Source organism: Peromyscus maniculatus, chromosome 21 (assembly GCF_049852395.1).
Source record: "Peromyscus maniculatus bairdii isolate BWxNUB_F1_BW_parent chromosome 21, HU_Pman_BW_mat_3.1, whole genome shotgun sequence".
NCBI lineage: Eukaryota > Metazoa > Chordata > Mammalia > Rodentia > Cricetidae > Peromyscus > Peromyscus maniculatus.
Window position 1 is genome coordinate 22,877,154 of NC_134872.1, and position 17,659 is coordinate 22,894,812.

Sequence of the window (17,659 nt, forward strand, 5' to 3'; positions counted from 1 at the left end):
GTCTCTGACTCTTATGCCTGCTTTTGGGACTTTTTCCCTCCTACTGGGTTGCCTCACCCAGCCTTTAAATGAGGGGGTGTGCCTAGTCTATTTTAACTGAAAATGCCATGTTTGATTGATATCCCTGGGAGGGCTGCCCTTTTCTGGAGAGGAGAAGTAGATCTGGAGGAGATGGGAGCTGGGTGAAAGGGAGGGACTAAGATGAGAGGGGGGAGGGAAAATTGCAGTGGGGAAGAAATATATGAGAGGAGAAAAAATATAAATGAAAAATATCTCTAAAGTAGTCTCTTTGAGTTGTAGGATCCATCTTCATTTGAGGCAGCCAAGGATTTATTAAGAATCTTTTGGAACGCCGGGCGGTGGTGGCGCACGCCTTTAATCCCAGCACTCGGGAGGCAGAGCCAGGCGGATCTCTGTGAGTTCGAGGCCAGCCTGGGCTACCAAGTGAGTTCCAGGAAAGGCGCAAAGCTACACAGAGAAACCCTGTCTCGAAAAAACCAAAAAAAAAAAAAAAAAAAGAATCTTTTGGAACTGTGGATATTATTGGTTTAGCATCACAATGGAGAGATAATAATTCTCCAGAATCAGAAGCAGCATTCAATAGTAAAGGGAAGGTATTTTAAATTACCCCATGCCTCTGTACCTGGGCAAAATAATTCAACAGAGTATTTGACCTATTTTCCAGAGTCCTTCAGTAGACCTCCTACTTTATCCACAACAATACTATGTTTGAAAACAGTCTTTGGTAGCCCTTCAAACACATTGTTTCTTTACTCATAATTTCTACGAGTCTTTTGGGGAAAACATTCTTCAGTTTTTTTTTTTTTAATTGAACCTGAATCTTAGCACTCGCTCCTGAAGCAGAAAGCTAGACAGATTTCATAGTTGAGTTTGTATATGACCTTCTTAAACAGAGCGGTTTGTAGTGTTTATTTCCCCGGATTTACATTTAATTTCCTTGACTAAAGAGCTCTGTTTCATTCAGACTCTGAAACCAATACAAACATGTTCTGCTTTGATACCAAACAGCATTAATTCAGATGAAAATATTTACTTTCTCTATATCACTGATCTTACCACATAAACAACAGTACAGGGGGCTGAGTTAAGGCGACCTAACTAAGTAACTCAGCCTTTTCAATCTTTCTTACTGAAATCCCCACGTTTATTTCCTTCTAATTCCAAATCTTTTACTGTGTTAGAATGTTTGTTTGTTGTTACACAGCCACTGTTCTATCTTCATTGTTATACTTATGGAGCAAATACATTATTTTAAAGAGCTTAACACACACAGTTTGTTTCTCAGAACCTTACAGGTTGTTTTAGAAATTTAATTATTCAATGAATAATATTTTTATAAACAAAAATTAGAAAATATTTAGCAGAGAATTCCTTTTCAAGGTCAGCAAACTCACAAATCATCTATTATTAATGTTCAGAGAAGAATTTTTTAAGACTTACTTAAAGAAACCAGAAAATGACTTCATAAAAGGGAACATTATATTGTTTGGAGCATTTTCCCATTTGTTTGATCCTGTATTTTGTCTCCACCCAAGTATTTTTCAGGATCTCTGTGTTTATTTGGGAATGTGTCTTGCATTTTTGTGCCTTTGCTATTCATTCTGACCATATTTCTTTTACTCTCTTTAATGAAGTTTATGCTACCTTACCTGAGTTGATGCTTACTGACCTTATCGTCACATTTTATACTACTGAATGTGGTAAGTCCCCTGGTCTAATTCATGTTTCTACCAACAGTGAAAAAAAGCACCCCCTTCTGCAAATCTTTTCTAACATTAGCTATTATCCGTGTTTGTGATAATAGTCATTCCAACAGCACGGAAGCTATATCTCTTTGTGGTTATAATTTACATTTCTTGTATGATCGTAAGACTATTTCCATTATTATTTAACAGTTTCATACATTTATGTAATGAAGTTTATCACTTTCACCACCCATTCCCCTCTCTCATATTCCCTATCCCCTGTTGGAACTGTTCTATTCTGCAAATCACTCTCCTACTTTCATATCTTCTTTTTGTACATTAAACATCAAATTTAATTAAAGCACTGGCTTGGGCAGTACATAATTTACTGGAATAAGGTCAATTATCAGTGGCTACAGCAGTGAAGAAATGACATTTATATATCTTGCTTTGGGACAATTATATTCGATATTTACCTGTGTTTTGATTGGACTATGGCAAAAGAGATACTGTGCTTACATCATTGTTCACAATACAAAATGGGTGGGAACAAGCCAACATTTCATTGAGAGATGAATGACCAAAGAAAATGAGGAATATCTTTCTGTGTTCTTTATGTCTTTTCATACCTAAATGTTACATCCATTACATTTGGGAAGACTTGGAATTTAGGATCTTAGCTAGCATGCTAGTTCTTACCTTCAACCCTCTATCAATTGTTAGTGATTTTCAGAGAAGAATAAGATAGAATGTTCTTGATACATTAAAACCAGTTATTTTGTAACTAATGAGAAAAATTCATTTTTTTCTGTAATTTATTCAATTTCCCATTAATTATTATGTTTTCCAAGTAGATAACCATTTAAAACTAGCAAAACTTTTGACAGTTTTTAAAGTGTTTCTAAAATGTTTAGAAAAAGATTAGTATAGCTTAAATATTTATTTTTGTTGTGTTTTAAATTTATGTATGTGTGTGTGTCATGTGTATGTAGATGATCATGGAGTTAGATACCCTAGAATCTGCAGGTGATTGAGAGCCATGCCACTTGGGTGGCAGGAACTGAACTCGGGTCCTTTGAAAGAGCAGTACATATTCTTAACCACTGAGCCATTGATTGGTATTTTATCTCTAAAATTTAATTCATTTTCAGGAATTCTAAGCAACTAAAGCCATGGTTTTTCTTAAAAAGAAAATTCAAAGCAAATGCCTTACTTAAGATTTCTAGTTCTGTGATGAGACATCATGACCATGACAACTCTTTGATTTTTAATTTATTTATTCACTTTATGTATGTGAGTGTTTTATGTCAGAAGAGGGCACCAGATCCCACTAAAGATGGTTGTGAACCACCATGTTGTTGCTTGGAATTGAACTCAGGACTTCTGGAAGAGCAGCCAGTGCTCTTAATTGCTGAGCTACTGATCTAGCCCCCAACCATGGCAATTTTTATAAAGAAAAATATTTAATTGTGATGGTTCACTTACAGCTCAGAGATTTAGTCCATTATCATTATGACAGGAAGTAAGGCAGCATACAGTCAGACATGATGCTAGAGAAGTAGCTGAGAGTTCTTACATCTTACTCACAGGCAACAGGAAGTGGTCTGTCTAACTGGGTATGACTTGAGCATGTATTAGTCCTCAAAGCTTGCCTCCCCAGAGACACACTTCCTCCAACAAGACCACACCTACTCCAACAAAGCCACACCTCTCAATAGTGCCACTCTGCTTGGGGGTCATTTTCTTTCAAACCCCCATAGCAACCAAAGCCATGATTTTCTTATAAGTCCATTTTCTTTCTGTCTCAAAGCTTCTGTATTGTTATTCCAATTGATGTTTCAGTTTGTATGTGTGTTTATTTATATTTAGAAATTATGTCTTACCCAACAGTCATCCACTATGTTTGTATATATTCAGTCACTGCAATGACAGTTGCACCATTAATAATTCGTGCTTTGCATGGAATACATGTAATAGGATTCTGGCATTTGCAATCTAAACCAGTTGTTCTTGGGGATGTCTTGAATTTCACTGATTATCATGACCCAGTGATTTCATTCCAAGGGAGCAAAAAGAAAGGAAAAAAGATAAAAGCTTTTAGTACTTAATTCTACACATAAATGTGCAGTTAGAGATCTTTGAGAATATGACATGGCAATATTTTATTCTAAGGATTTTTTTGAGGACATTTGCAAATTAAACACTGTGTCTGACTTATGGCACTTTCATTTGTATTGTAGAAGGATGCACTATCCCACTTAACATGATATACTGTAGTGATATTTTCTGAAAAAGTCACTGCGTTATCAAGCCTCTTAAAACATCTTTTGGCTGTGATGATTTAGTGGCTCCAATAAAGTGAATTTGTTCAATCAATCTTTTTGTTCCTTAATGAATTCTGAGGTTTTGTCTATTTGCTTTTTATTTATATGCTTCTCCCTGTCTGTACATAATCTATTGACTGCTATATTCCTAGCTAACAGAGGTTGCAAATGCAACTATTTTCCCTAATAAATTATTGTATCATAAGAAAATTTTGCATGAATTTGCTAAGACAATGTCCATTCTTCATTTCTAAGAAGTCTAGTTATGCCACTTTGAATCTACACTTATGACCAAGATAAAATATGAATTTTTATTTTCTTCAAATGCTCCTCTTTAGAAGTATGTATATTTAATGGTTATGACTCTTTTAATCATTGTTTTCTTTAATTGTTGATATATAGGTACATAAATACAACCTAGTCAGTCTATACAATTATTTGGATGCATATGTTTTCAGGACTGACTCTTTGGTATCAGATATCCTATTGGTGTACTCTTTCTTAGAACATTAATATATTTTGTAAATTGAAAAAAATTTGAGGTGCAACTTCTACCAGAATATCACACTCTTTGAAATGCACTTTGTCTTTTTTTCTGAGGAACAGAAGCTCCACCAAGCACATTCTAGCTATTGGATCCATTTCTTGGGGTAGCAGGCTCAATCACTCTTCTACCATGAACGCAATTGGAAGCTAAAAGTTGGCATCTCTTCTCCAAATACTAATACCAATGAGTGTTATCTTTTACTCTATTTTCTAAAGAAAAGTTAATTTACATTTCTAGTGCTGGTCAGGACAAATCTGATTTGGGAATGGTAGAAAATGTAAAATTATCACAATAAGATTGTGATATGTTCATATGAGTTCTACTTCATGTGTTGAAGGTTGATTGTGAAAATATTCAAACATACATCATAATTCAAAGAATTTTCTATTAAGTATTTACTTATTTGCATACAAGTAGTTACCTGAGTTGATCTCTGTTGCTAAAATCAATATTTGCTGTTTCTGCTTTATTGTATACCATCCTCCTAACAATTACAGCTGTTGATTTGCCTTCCCTTCTATGTGCTCACACTGTAGTCACATGAACTTTCATCGAGTTCCTTCTGTCACAGATCATTAAACATATGTCTTTATCTTTAATATTTCTCTTCCAAAGTAAAATGTATACATGATGAAAAAAGTAAACCTTGACTGTACTGTTGAAAGACATTTTCTGAAAACAATGTCTAAGCCTGTGATCCCCAAATCTGTCAGGGTAAATAAATTCACCCTCACATCAGAGTTCACTCGCACAGCTGTTTAGCATCAGCTTGCATTCCCAATGGTTATCTTTATTGTGTTTTTAAAATCATAAATTAGGTTTATCTTCTCTATGAATTCATGGAAAGAGAACATCCAGAATGCAATATGCTCGGGAAGCCTTCATTTGTGAGAGTCCTGTGTATCACTTCTCATTCCTTTATTGTTGGACAGTTTTTTTACTATATGAATATGCTACTCATTGATCTACTTAAAATTTAACAGGCATTTGAGTTCTTCCCAGAGTGGATTTATTGTGCATTAACTGGCTCTAAGAAATTTCACTTAAGTCTCCTTGTAAATTTAGTTTTCTATTTAGGGTGGCTAAATATCTAAGAGTATTTTCTAAGAAACCATCTTAATGAATAAATTTTTAATTTTTGATTGATTTGAATTTTAAATATTCTTTATTATTTGAATTAGAATTATATTCGATTCTTTTATAGTTATTGTTACTCACATGGGTAAATGTTTAAGACACAAACATATTTACACTTTTTTATGTGAAAGCCCTGTACTTTTGATATATTTTAAGCTTAGTATGTACCTTGAATTACTTTTGAATTTTTTTTTGTCCATGTGAATATCAGCTTTTTGATATCATTAGTGAAAGGCTATTTGGTTCACAGAGCTCCTTCTCTTCTCCTTCTTTCCTTTCCTTTTTTCTTTTCCTTTCTTCCTTCTCTTTTTCCTTTTACTCTTGTTTTTTTATTTATATATTTCTACAAATATTTTATTAATTCTTTGGGAATTTCATGCACAGCCTACTTAATAAAAAACTAGTGTATAGAAAAATAGGTTACATAATGTTCAAGGGTACTCTCTTCATTGATCCATTTCTATCTGTTATCCCTCTCCCTATTGTTGTTGTTGACAGGCCTTTCTGGGTCATAGATCACATCTGACTTCCTTGTAAATAGTATTCTGTTACCCTCTTTCCTTCATTTCCTCCATTATTTGAGCCTTCATTACCCCATTATGAGGTTAATTTTTTTCCCTGGTTTCATGATCCATACCCATACCCCTATCTATATATGCACAGATATATAAATTAAAATTTTACGTGAGAGAAAACATGATCTTTGTCTTACTCATATCTCTTTACTTTTCCTAATATAATTTCTAGTTATCTCTTTTCTTTATGCAAAAGTCATGATTTTAATGTTTTTACTGCTGAAAGACCTCTATTGCTGTCTATACATCCTTGTTTTCTTAATCTATCCACCTGTGATTGGAAATCTAGTCTGTCTCCATTACTTGGTTTTTGTGAATAGTGTCATAATAAGCTTAGATGTGGTAGTTTCTATGTGGTAGAATTGAATCCTTTGGGTTTATGCCAAGGGGTTGTGTATCTTGATCCATTTCTAAAATATAAAACGTGGCAGCAGCGTGATCCTCTACTGTCCTGTTTACTCTGCCTTGTTCTTCTTTTTAATGTGTCTTACCTCAAGGATTTGAAAAGGATATTTCTATTGTAACTATTCAAGTCAAGATATATAATTTCTCATAAATCATTACACATTGTAGAATATTGTTATACCATATACTTTGTTGTTCTGATGCCCTCATGTTTTAGTGTAGTGAAATTTTTTAATTGTATTTTTGAGATTATAATTACAACATTTCTCAATTCCCTGTGCTGCCCCCAAATGCTTCCATATACTCTCTCCATTCTCCTTCAAGTTCTTAGGCTCTTTTTTTTACTAAGTGTGTGTGTGTGTGTGTGTGTGTGTGTGTGTGTGTGTGTTCCTACATTTAACCTGTTCCATCTATGTAGTGTTACTGTATGTATGCTTTCAGGGCTGGCAGTTTAACACTGGACAAACAATTGGTGTGCTCTTTCCTGGGGAAGACGACCTCCAACAGAGTTGGTTGTGTAGGTTTGAAACATCATAGGCTTTCCTGCATCCACTTTGGCATGTTCTTTGGGTTTCCTTGTTCAACTCACATTTGCGTAGTCATGTTGTTGAGACTTCAGTGAATTTTATTAATTGGTTTCCAAAATCAAACAAGCACGCATATTATTTTAAGTACTCACACCCTCCTTTACTTGTAATATGGTATCTAAGACCCTTCCATCAATTCTAGCTTACTCTGTAAAACAATCACTCCAATCAATAATAAAACATGGGATGGTCATGTTACATGTTTAACTTCAAGGGATCTCCAATAGCTATTAAAAAATTACCAGCTTTTCATTCACCTCTTTTAGGTATTTCTCGCAGGTAAGAAGGAGTTAGATAACACAGTGGTTTTACATATAATTCTGTGTCCTGTATTTTGATGTTCTGCTTTGATGTACACCCCCTTTCCATCTACCTTATAAAATAAAGTGTGGGGATTGAGTCTACTTGTTTATTTTCGCTGTCATCTTTCAAATATCATTTAGGATTGCATTTACCTAAACGTTATTGCTCTCTGTTCTTTGTAAATTCATTTAAGCAATATCCTGATGATGACATATTGAAATTACTACAATAGTACATTTTTGTTCAATTTAAGGATAATTTTGAAACACAACAAGTCTGTGTGAGTGGCAGACACCTAGATGACTAACTTTGGCACTTCATGTCCAAGTGAAAGAACTGAAAGATTCCTTGATTGTCCTGACAGCGAAGGTAACAGGCACAGGAACAGTCTCCAAGTGTATCCCCTAGAACCTTCTTATAAATGACCCAAATATAACATTCAGGATACCAAAGTACAAAAACAAAATGTGTCTTCAATCATTCAAGCAACTATTATATTTCACATATTTCCACTCTAATTTCTGACAAGTGTCACCCATTGTGGGAGATCTCAATATGGCAATGTAGTTTGAATAATGTTAGAGTCTATTTCCAATCATGCTGAGGAGAAATGCTACTTTTTGACTTGAAATATATCATTAGTATTTTCATCAATAACCAAGGAGTGGATTCTCTGACATGAGAAACCATTGTTTGAAATTTCTATATATTCAAGAAAGTTTTCTGAACTCTCCAGGGTCCAACTTGTCAATAATGGTTTGTTCTTTTTTGTTTTTGTTTTTCTTTATACACTAGGTTTGCATTCTGAGCATAGTGTGACTTGTTCATTGAGATGTTTATGTTTGTTTTACAAACACACACACACACACACACACACACACACACACACACACACACTTCTTAAAGGACATCATCTATATGAATAAGCTGGTAAACCACCTGAAATTCTCTCTATATTTAATCAGTATAACTATACAAACTAAGGAACAAAGCAGCAGGCTCAACTGATTTTATTGTTACATTTGGCAGATGGAAAGAAATACTTGGCAGAGAGAGAGAGAGAGAGAGCAGAACTGCTTTTAGGCTCTTTAGAGCATGTGTTAGTTATGCCGCAGAGATGCTATAGACACGTACATGGTGCTTGTGCAAATGTGAACAGGATGATAGGCTGCTGTCCAGGAGAGAAGCTGGACAAGTTAGGAAAAGTTGCCCTGTGTAGAGCTACAGCTTTTGTTTTTCTATTCACCTTTGAAACACAAGTCCTAAGTGACTAATGGCAGTTGTTCTTATTGTAGCTCTGGCCCTGATAGGTGGTGGCCTCTGTGTGGATTCTACAAAGCTTCATAGTGTCGACCTTCTAGAAATGGTGTTAATTTGAATTTTCATTGGCATTCCTGACTTTAACATTTTGTCAACATATTTCAGCTTCCTAAAATACATTTTCCAGTTAAAGAAAAAAGTACAAAATTATTATAAATAACTAGAGAAAAAACCCAGAACCTTAAAATAAGCCAGGAAGGATGTGTTTTCATGTGTTTCTTGTATTTTTTTTTATTTATTCTATACTTTGTTTGACTATTTGTTTATTTTCTAAAAAGAAAAAGAAAGGGTATGATTTGTGTGGGTGGAGAGATAAAGAAGATGGGAGAGAAGTTGGGGAAGGGAAACCATGAACAGAATATACCACATGAAAAAATGTTTTTCACTAAGGGAAACAAAGCTATGAAATACTCTAAGCCTTGTGTTTCTACAGGTAAGCTTTCATAATGATTCACAGCTCTATCAATTGTAATCTATTATTTCATTTGCTTGGAGAATTTGCATTTCTGTTTTTCACTGATGTCTGACCATCAAACAGACCTCTTTCTAAAGTACATGAAGAAAGAGCTGGGGTATGGTGGCACACCTTTATAATCCCAGCACTCAAGAGGCAGATTTAGGAAGGTTTCTTTGAGTTCAAAGGCAACCTGATCTACAAGCAACCTCCAGGACTACATAGAGACTCAAGTCAAAAGAATCAAAACAGAGTAACAAAAACAATTATAGATACAACAAAATGCATAGAGAATTGGCAAATATTCCATCTATAATATAGGAGTAATTTTATGGCTTTAATCAAGGCTAAATATAAATATATATGCAAAAACATGTTTAAAGGTTAAATGTATTTTTTTATTTGTTCAATAGTAGATGTTCAGTGCAATGTAATTAAGGTTTTCTCACACAGGCTTACCAAGAATCAGTGATATGTGGAAAGGACCTGCTCTGGAGAGGAAAACAGAAAAGTACAGAGTATTGATAAGGTCAGTGAGTCTTTACAAATGCAAGGGATAGTGATGACAAAATGACCTGAAATCTGTGTTCTGCCACCGAGGAAGTCTTGAAAAATAAGGCTGAGGAAAGAGAAGCCTGAAGAAAAGGCTTTGTAATAATATCAGTTACACAGGAGTCCATTGCTACATCTTTTAGGATAGTATCTGTTTTATTTCTTAGCTTCAATTGTCAACCCGTCCTTCGTCCTTCAGTTCCAACTAGATAGTCACAAAATGACATAGGTTACTTTGCATTTGCCAGACTAACTATATTCCCTAACTATGGTGAATATATATATTATAGCTCACACATTATACTCAATAGTGACAGCTATAATATAAAAATGTGTTATATATGTCACATATACATGTATATGTTATAGGTATACACACATAAATAACACATATTATATATTATAGCAGTCACTATTCAGTTATTAAAGGGTTTGTATTGAAAATAGTTTGGGAAGGAACAGTTACCTCCTCTTCCCAGAGAACATTTATAAGATAGCATTAGCTTATAGTTCTCATAAGAATGGAAACATGTCTTAAACTAAATGCTTTTTTAATTTTGTTCTTGCACAAACTCATACAATTATCCTGAAAAATAAATGGATATATTTCAAATCCACAACAGGCAAAACTGATGCTGATCAACTAATCTTGAACTTAGCTACCAAAATGGAATTAAATAGATATCTTCTAGTGTAAAGTTAGGCTCCCTAGGATACAACAAAACAATTACAGAAATGAACAAATGCACCCAACACACACCAAGTAGTACACAGCAAATGAAATAAGTACATATGTATCAGCAGTATGAGATTATTGTTTTTAGAATTAATATTTAATGTGGCTAGTGCATATAATTGATGAATCATATTGCTGACTTGAGATGCAGGTAAGTGTCATGGCTAAGGGAACATAATTCAGAAGGAAGAGACTTGAGATTGTACTAGAGGACAGAACAATCTTAAGGAGAATACTTGAACTAGCTGATACAAGATTACATTGAGGTATTTTTTTAAACTTTAGGTATCATTACTCAAGGGCATATTTCTGGTTTTTACTTTAAAGTTTTCTTTAAAATAATGAAATGCAAATATCACATAAATATTAGTTATAAGGTGGCCAAAAGACAACTTGAGGAACTTCTAAAAATAAATTCTATACTATTTAACAAACAAATTAAGGGATATGACAAAATTGGTCTAAAACTATGAAATTGACATGAAAAGAGTAGGATTTCACCTAAGATAGGCAGTAATGATTTTTAACACAAAAAATAACTCAAAGCCATAGGCCATATCAATAGATTATTACATAAAACCATGCAAGCATCTTTTATCTGGAGGGATAGCTCAATGGGTAGAAGCACTTGCTTTGAGAACACGAGGACCTGAATTCAGAACTCAGCACCCACATAAAAGTTACATTAATCTGCAACTCCATTGCTACTGGAGGACAGAGATAAGATAACTGAGGTTTGCTCAACTAATCCAATTTCAAGTTCAGTAAAAGATCTTGGGTCAAGTGAATAAGGCAGAGAATATTGAACAGGACACCTGCCTGTCATCCTCCTCTGGCCTCCACTTGTGTGAAGCACACAGACATGCACATACATGTGTGCTCACACATATATATTCCGCATTCACCTATATACTCATATGCACCATGAGGGACAATCTAGGCATTCTATTGATGAATTGTATTCTTCCTCCTAAGGCCAAGAGAGAGCCAGGAGGATTCTATCACTGATCCCATTGAGCAGCACAACAGACATCCTTAGTTCAACATTGCATGACAAAGAAATAAAACTGTTCCTATAAAATACATCATTACTTTCTAAAAAAAAAATATTAAATTACTCAAAATATCCTACTGGAGCAATGGGTGCATTGTGATGTAAGGTCAAGTTACAAAAATAATATTTAAGTAAACATTTGAGACTAAAGCAAACAAAAAGCAGAAAGAAAACAATCCTTCCTATGAATTTTTATAGAAATCAACAAAATGACTCAAAATTTTAAATGGGAAACCCAAGGAATATGTTTACACACACACACACACACACACACACACACACACACACACACACAACTAAGTTTAAGTATAAATAAAGTGTTAGGGGGACAGTGTGGCAGTAGTAGATACAAGTAACTTGTTGCTACAACAAGTACCTTAAGGAAACAGCTTAATGAATGAATGGTTTATTTTGGTTTATAGTTCTGGTGTGTATAGTCCACCACAGCAGGGAAATCCTGGTGCCAAGAACATGAGCCAACTCATCCTATTCTGTCCACAACCACAAAGCAGAGTACAATGAATGCTCACATTCTTCTTCCAAAGAGTCCAGTACCCCAGCTTGTGGGATTGTGTGGCCTACCGTCAAGGTTGTTGTACCTCATTTAACCTTACCAAGATAATCCCTCATAGTCATTCCTAGAGTCTGTTGGAATCTAAATAATCCCTCATAGGAATGTCTAGATGTTGGTCTCTTGGGTGATTCTAAGTCCTGTCAAGATAACAACCAAAATTAATCTATTTTATATAATTCATAGGACATGAGAAAATTTGAAAGTAAACCTATGCACATATGTTTATTTGATTTTTATTGAAGAGAAAAATAGTTCAGTGCACTAAATAGTGTTCTTAACAAATGAGGCTGAAATGGTTATAATCATGCATAGATCATATATAAAATCAAGTTATATATATTTATTTCTACCCATTTTATATACTAAAATTATTCAGGTTTGTGACTTATCTTTATTTCCTTATTTGTCATATATGTTTTTTCTCAGTTTGAAGTTGCTGTCTGTTTTGTTTATTTTTAGCTACTCTACAAACAAAAAAATTCCCACATCATCTATATTTTGTCTTGCTGGTGATCATATGATTGACTGAGCCTCTTGTGACTTATTGAAGAGTTCAATAAAAGGAATTGGTAACTACAACTTCATTTAAAATCCCCATCATTCCAAGAATCAGAAAAACATACAAGAGTGTGCAAAAAGAGTTAATAGTTGCTAATATCAAGGTAACAGAGAAGTTAGTTATGTGGCAAAGATTTTAAAAACTGAAACTATAGAAGTGCTTCCATGAATACATATAAACATTAAGGAAAATAGAAACCTAGCAAAGACTGGAAAAATACATGAGAAAAATATGTGAATATCAACCCCCACTCACAAAATGTTTAGCAATCAAAATAAAAAGATCAGTCTTTGGGCCTAAAATCAAAACAGAAGAGAAGGAACCATTTGCCAAATGGGACATATAGTGGTAAAATACCCAAGGAAAGGGTAGTACGAAATCAAAATGGAAATAAAGGCAAAGTAAAAGTCAGAGCAGATCCTTCTCTGTTCCGGGACTATAATTAAAGATAGAACTCACTTGTTGGAGTTTTATGAAAGAGTGAACCAAAGGTAAGGGCTGAAACAGCATTGGAAGAAATTGTCAGGGTTCAAATCTGATGTCCTTCACAGGCTCAGTTTTTGCATGAGTCTTAAATGGTCTTATAATTTAAAAAAAAAAAAAAACAAACAAACAAAAAAAACCTGGAGCCAGATACTGGGGTAAATGTTGAAAGATCAGAGAGACAAAGGAACAAGCCTCTAGAGAAACTTCTCACCACTACCGAATATTCATGCCAAATGGAAGGCAAAATTCTATCTCCATGAATCCTCTGACTGAAAGCTTCTGAGTCCTCATCTGAAAGGGCTTCTAGTTCCTGTCTCCTCACGTCTTATATGCCTTTCTCTGCCCAGCCATTTCACTTCCTTCCTAGTGCTGGGATTAAAGGCATGTGACTCCCAAGTAGTGAGATTAAAGGTGTGTGCCAGGCTATTTCCTTCCTAGACTGAGTCAATCTCATGTAGTCTAGGGTAGCTTTGAACTCACAGAGATCCAGACGGATCTCTGCCTCCCGAGTGCTAGGATTAAAGGTATGTGCCACCACTGCCTAGCCTCTAAGTCTAATCTAGTGGCTGGCTCTGTCCTCTGATGCTCAGGCAAGCTTTATTTGATACACAAAATATCATCACACTAAGTTGTGGTGCTTCCCCACCCCCATGGTTGGTCCTGCTTGCAAACCTGGGATTTAGGAGGGTGGAGACTTACAGGAGGATGTGGGGCAATGAGAAGCTAACTTGGCCTTGGAAACTACATCATGCCTTGGTCTCCTCTCTCTTTCTGATTTTCCTTTTCTGTCATGATAGGAATAACCCTCCTCTGCTCTGTGGTACAATCCCCAACATGACACACTGACAGTTCTGAAACAGTGAAGGATATAAAATGTTTTCTTTTTATTTCATCTCTGTGATGTAAAAGTAACTAACAAAGACATTGTGGTGTGCTTGTTAGCTTTTAATGTCAACTTCACACAACCTAGAATCACTTAGAAGGAGTCTTAATGTAAAAAATACAGTGATACTGGACTGGCCTGTGGAAGGGAGAGTTGCCTATTTATTAATTGACCCAGCCAACTGCTTACTTCCTGTGTTGACCAGACTGTGTTGTACAACAATGCATAGTGGGAGTGTTGAATTGCTCACATAAAAAGGCTAGAACACTAAATTTAATCCATGTTTTTCCACGATAAAAGGTACTTTCTTACCTCATGAGTAATGAATATATGACTACTTTAACTACTTCAGAATAAACATCATTTTAAAAATTTATTCTACTATGAAATGACAACCAATATTAGCAGATTTTTTTTTTTATCATTTTTATGTGGTTTTTATCTTGTGCTTGGCATCGGTTGTGGTCTGAATTTGTTAACAATGAGAGTATGTGATTTCCCTTTGTGAGATCTCACATGAGACTCCTTGTCCAGTTTATGAAATTTCTAGTAATATTTCTTAATGCTTACATTAGATGAACTTCATAAATTGTTCATGCATTTCACCAACAGTGAAATGAATGCTCTTAGAGCAGATACTATTTTTGCATACATATTAAAAACACACATCCTAATGGAAATATTAAAAGTAGCTCTGTAAAATCATGGGAAATAAAATATATGCTCAGTTATTAAAGATTTTAGCTCCCAGTGCAATCTCCAATTACTTTCTTCAATTTGTGAACATATAGCTAATTCCCATAATATAGGTATTGCCATTTAGAACACATCTAAAAAAAGAATGAAGGAAAGAAAAGAAACAATAACAAAGGTAAGAGAATCACCAAATGTTTTTTTTCCCTCTATTCTGAAACAGCACTGTCACATAGCTACTGGAAGGCTCTGACTTTGGAGTAGATAATTGCCACAGCAGAAACAATCGTGTTTTAAAGAATAATGTTTATAGTACCTCTAAATAGAAGATTGATAAAGGAAAAATCTTAAATATAGAGTGATATTGGTGAAGGTTCTTACTCTGTTCCATATGATTTCTTTGTTCTGGTTGAGAAAATATCTTTGCCATTCAAAAGTTCTACAAGACATGCATTTTTTTAGTAATTAGTGTTCAGACTTTGTGTCAGCTACAATTTATGTCTTATAAAAAGTAAAAAAAAAAGTCTCACACTTGTAACTCTGGACATTAAACATGTGACAAAAAATAAAATAAATGAATTATACAAAAATAATGGGGAGAAATGTGGCAGCCTTTGCAAGCACCACAGCTGGCAGAGTAATAATCTGGGTGATATAAGAGGGGAAATTTGCTCAACATGACATGGTTAGTTGATGTTTGTTCAAACTTCTAGAGTCTGACACTAGGCAGCCTATTTTAGACATTTAAATACAGTAAAACGTTGGCAAAAGCTTTCCCGAAAACAAATATCCCAACCTTATACGCACAATCAGGCATAATGTGTAACTACATCGAAACTCTTTTGCCAATTACATGTGACCCCTGCCATAAAGATGGATTCCATAGCGGAAGGGCCTGTGGAGGATCTGGTATGGTATTGGTCATACAAATAGCATAGAGGTCACCAGGCTATAAAGAACATGTGGCATCTCCCCTAAGGATGGGTTCTATTGACTGAGAAACAAAGATAAAGATAAAGGTTTATTGTGGAAGCATCTGGGTTAAATATAATGGTCTGGAGAATTCAGGTGTGACCTGGCCCTACAGGCAGTACAGATCTCCAGTGATTAATTATATCCACTCCCAGTCTTCTGCATAGAAAACAGGTACACATGCCTTCTGTTGAAGAGACAAGCCTGTGGGTTTAACATTGTGGTTTCCCTAGTGCTTATCTATGAGCACAAGGACCTCATGCCCTCTATAAGAAGTGCTCACTTCTATGAGAGGAGTACATGTGCCTTCCAGCATATATGATTGAGGCTCTCAAGTAACACTAGTAATACTACCTGATTGGTCTTACTTTCTTTCTTGGAGTTCTTTGCTTAATGAAGATGGTGTCCCCTTAGCCCAAAAAGCTCTGGACTTAACACTCATTTTCTCAGTATCCAGAAATCAATGCTAAGAATGTCATGAGATGTGCCAACAGCTACATCACATCCTATGCCCACAGCTACTAAATGATCTAATTGATTATATCTCTAAAGACTATGGAGAAAATAGATCAATTCACAGAAGACAGTGTGGGATGTTTAACTAAAAGAAGGAACTAAAGAACGAGGACCATAAAAACAATGAAATTTTGCGACAAATATACATATGTGGAAAACAAGGTGGCATGCAGTGTGATTTCCAGGGTAGGACAATAATAAGTGGAGAGTTCTCAGATGTGGAGAAAATATTCAGAAGCTACACTGCAAGGACAGCACTCAGGGAGTCTTTGTGGAATGGCTTATATCTTAAAAGACAGGGTGGGAATTTTGAAGCCTCACCCCTGTCTAAGTAACTGTTGGTAACTGATGGCTAGTGGGGAAAGAAGTCAAGTTTTCTTCAGGGATGTAAGCCTAACAGGTTATCCATGCTCCAGTAGGTGGCCCCACATCCATGTACATGCAAGCAATACTCAATGAACACAGAGGCCATTGAGAAAGAGAGGGGTGGAGAGAGAGAGGGCAAGGGGTGGGGGAAGACAGAGGAGGAGACAAAGAGATAGGAGAAAGTGAGAGACACAAAGAGAGACAGAGACATGGAGTTGGGAGGAAAAAGCAATGTTGGGGATAGGGAGTGATCTGCAGAAATGGGGAGTGGTTGGTGTTAAAAATAAATAGCATGGATGTATTCATATTGAATAAACTATTTAACAAATAATGAGTCTAACATTTGGTATGGAAAAAGGTAACTGTCAATAAATGATAAAGTAAGGGAGATAGTAAATGTCATTGAAATTGTTCATTGTTCTTTGGGTTGAAATAGAGAAACTGGAACAAAGTATCAGTTCTGTAAAACTTGTTACCAAATATATTGACTTCCTGATTTCTTATTTAAGTCATGAGAAAAGAATTTCTCGCCGGGCGTGGTGGCGCACGCCTTTAATCCCAGCACTTGGGAGGCAGAGGCAGGCGGATCTCTGTGAGTTCGAGGCCAGCCTGGTCTCCAAAGTGAGCTCCAGGAAAGGCGCTACACAGAGAAACCCTGTCTCGAAAAAACCAAAAAAAAAAAAAAAAAAAAAAAAAAAAGAATTTCTCTTCACCACTGCAGAAAGAAAAATAGGGTTTAGCCAAGAAGTTGAGGTGGGCTTAACATTCTTTTTAAATCAATAACTCTAACATATCAAATTAATAGTCTGAAAATAAAAGCACAATCTTCATTAGATACATAAATATAACAGAATGCTATTTTAAGTTTACTGTATCAGTAAACAAAGATTAGAGATAACTCTGAATAGTA

General features: G+C 35.2%; 1 long non-coding RNA gene across 1 annotated transcript; it reads left to right on the forward strand.

Annotated features, from left to right (window-relative positions):
- The first annotated feature begins 1,532 nt into the window (after positions 1–1,532).
- Positions 1,533–12,853, forward strand: LOC143269956 (uncharacterized). The gene is made up of 3 exons (XR_013046766.1): positions 1,533–1,721; positions 9,812–9,887; positions 12,734–12,853. It is a non-coding gene; the product is annotated as an uncharacterized LOC143269956 (long non-coding RNA).
- Positions 12,854–17,659: the final 4,806 nt, after the last annotated feature.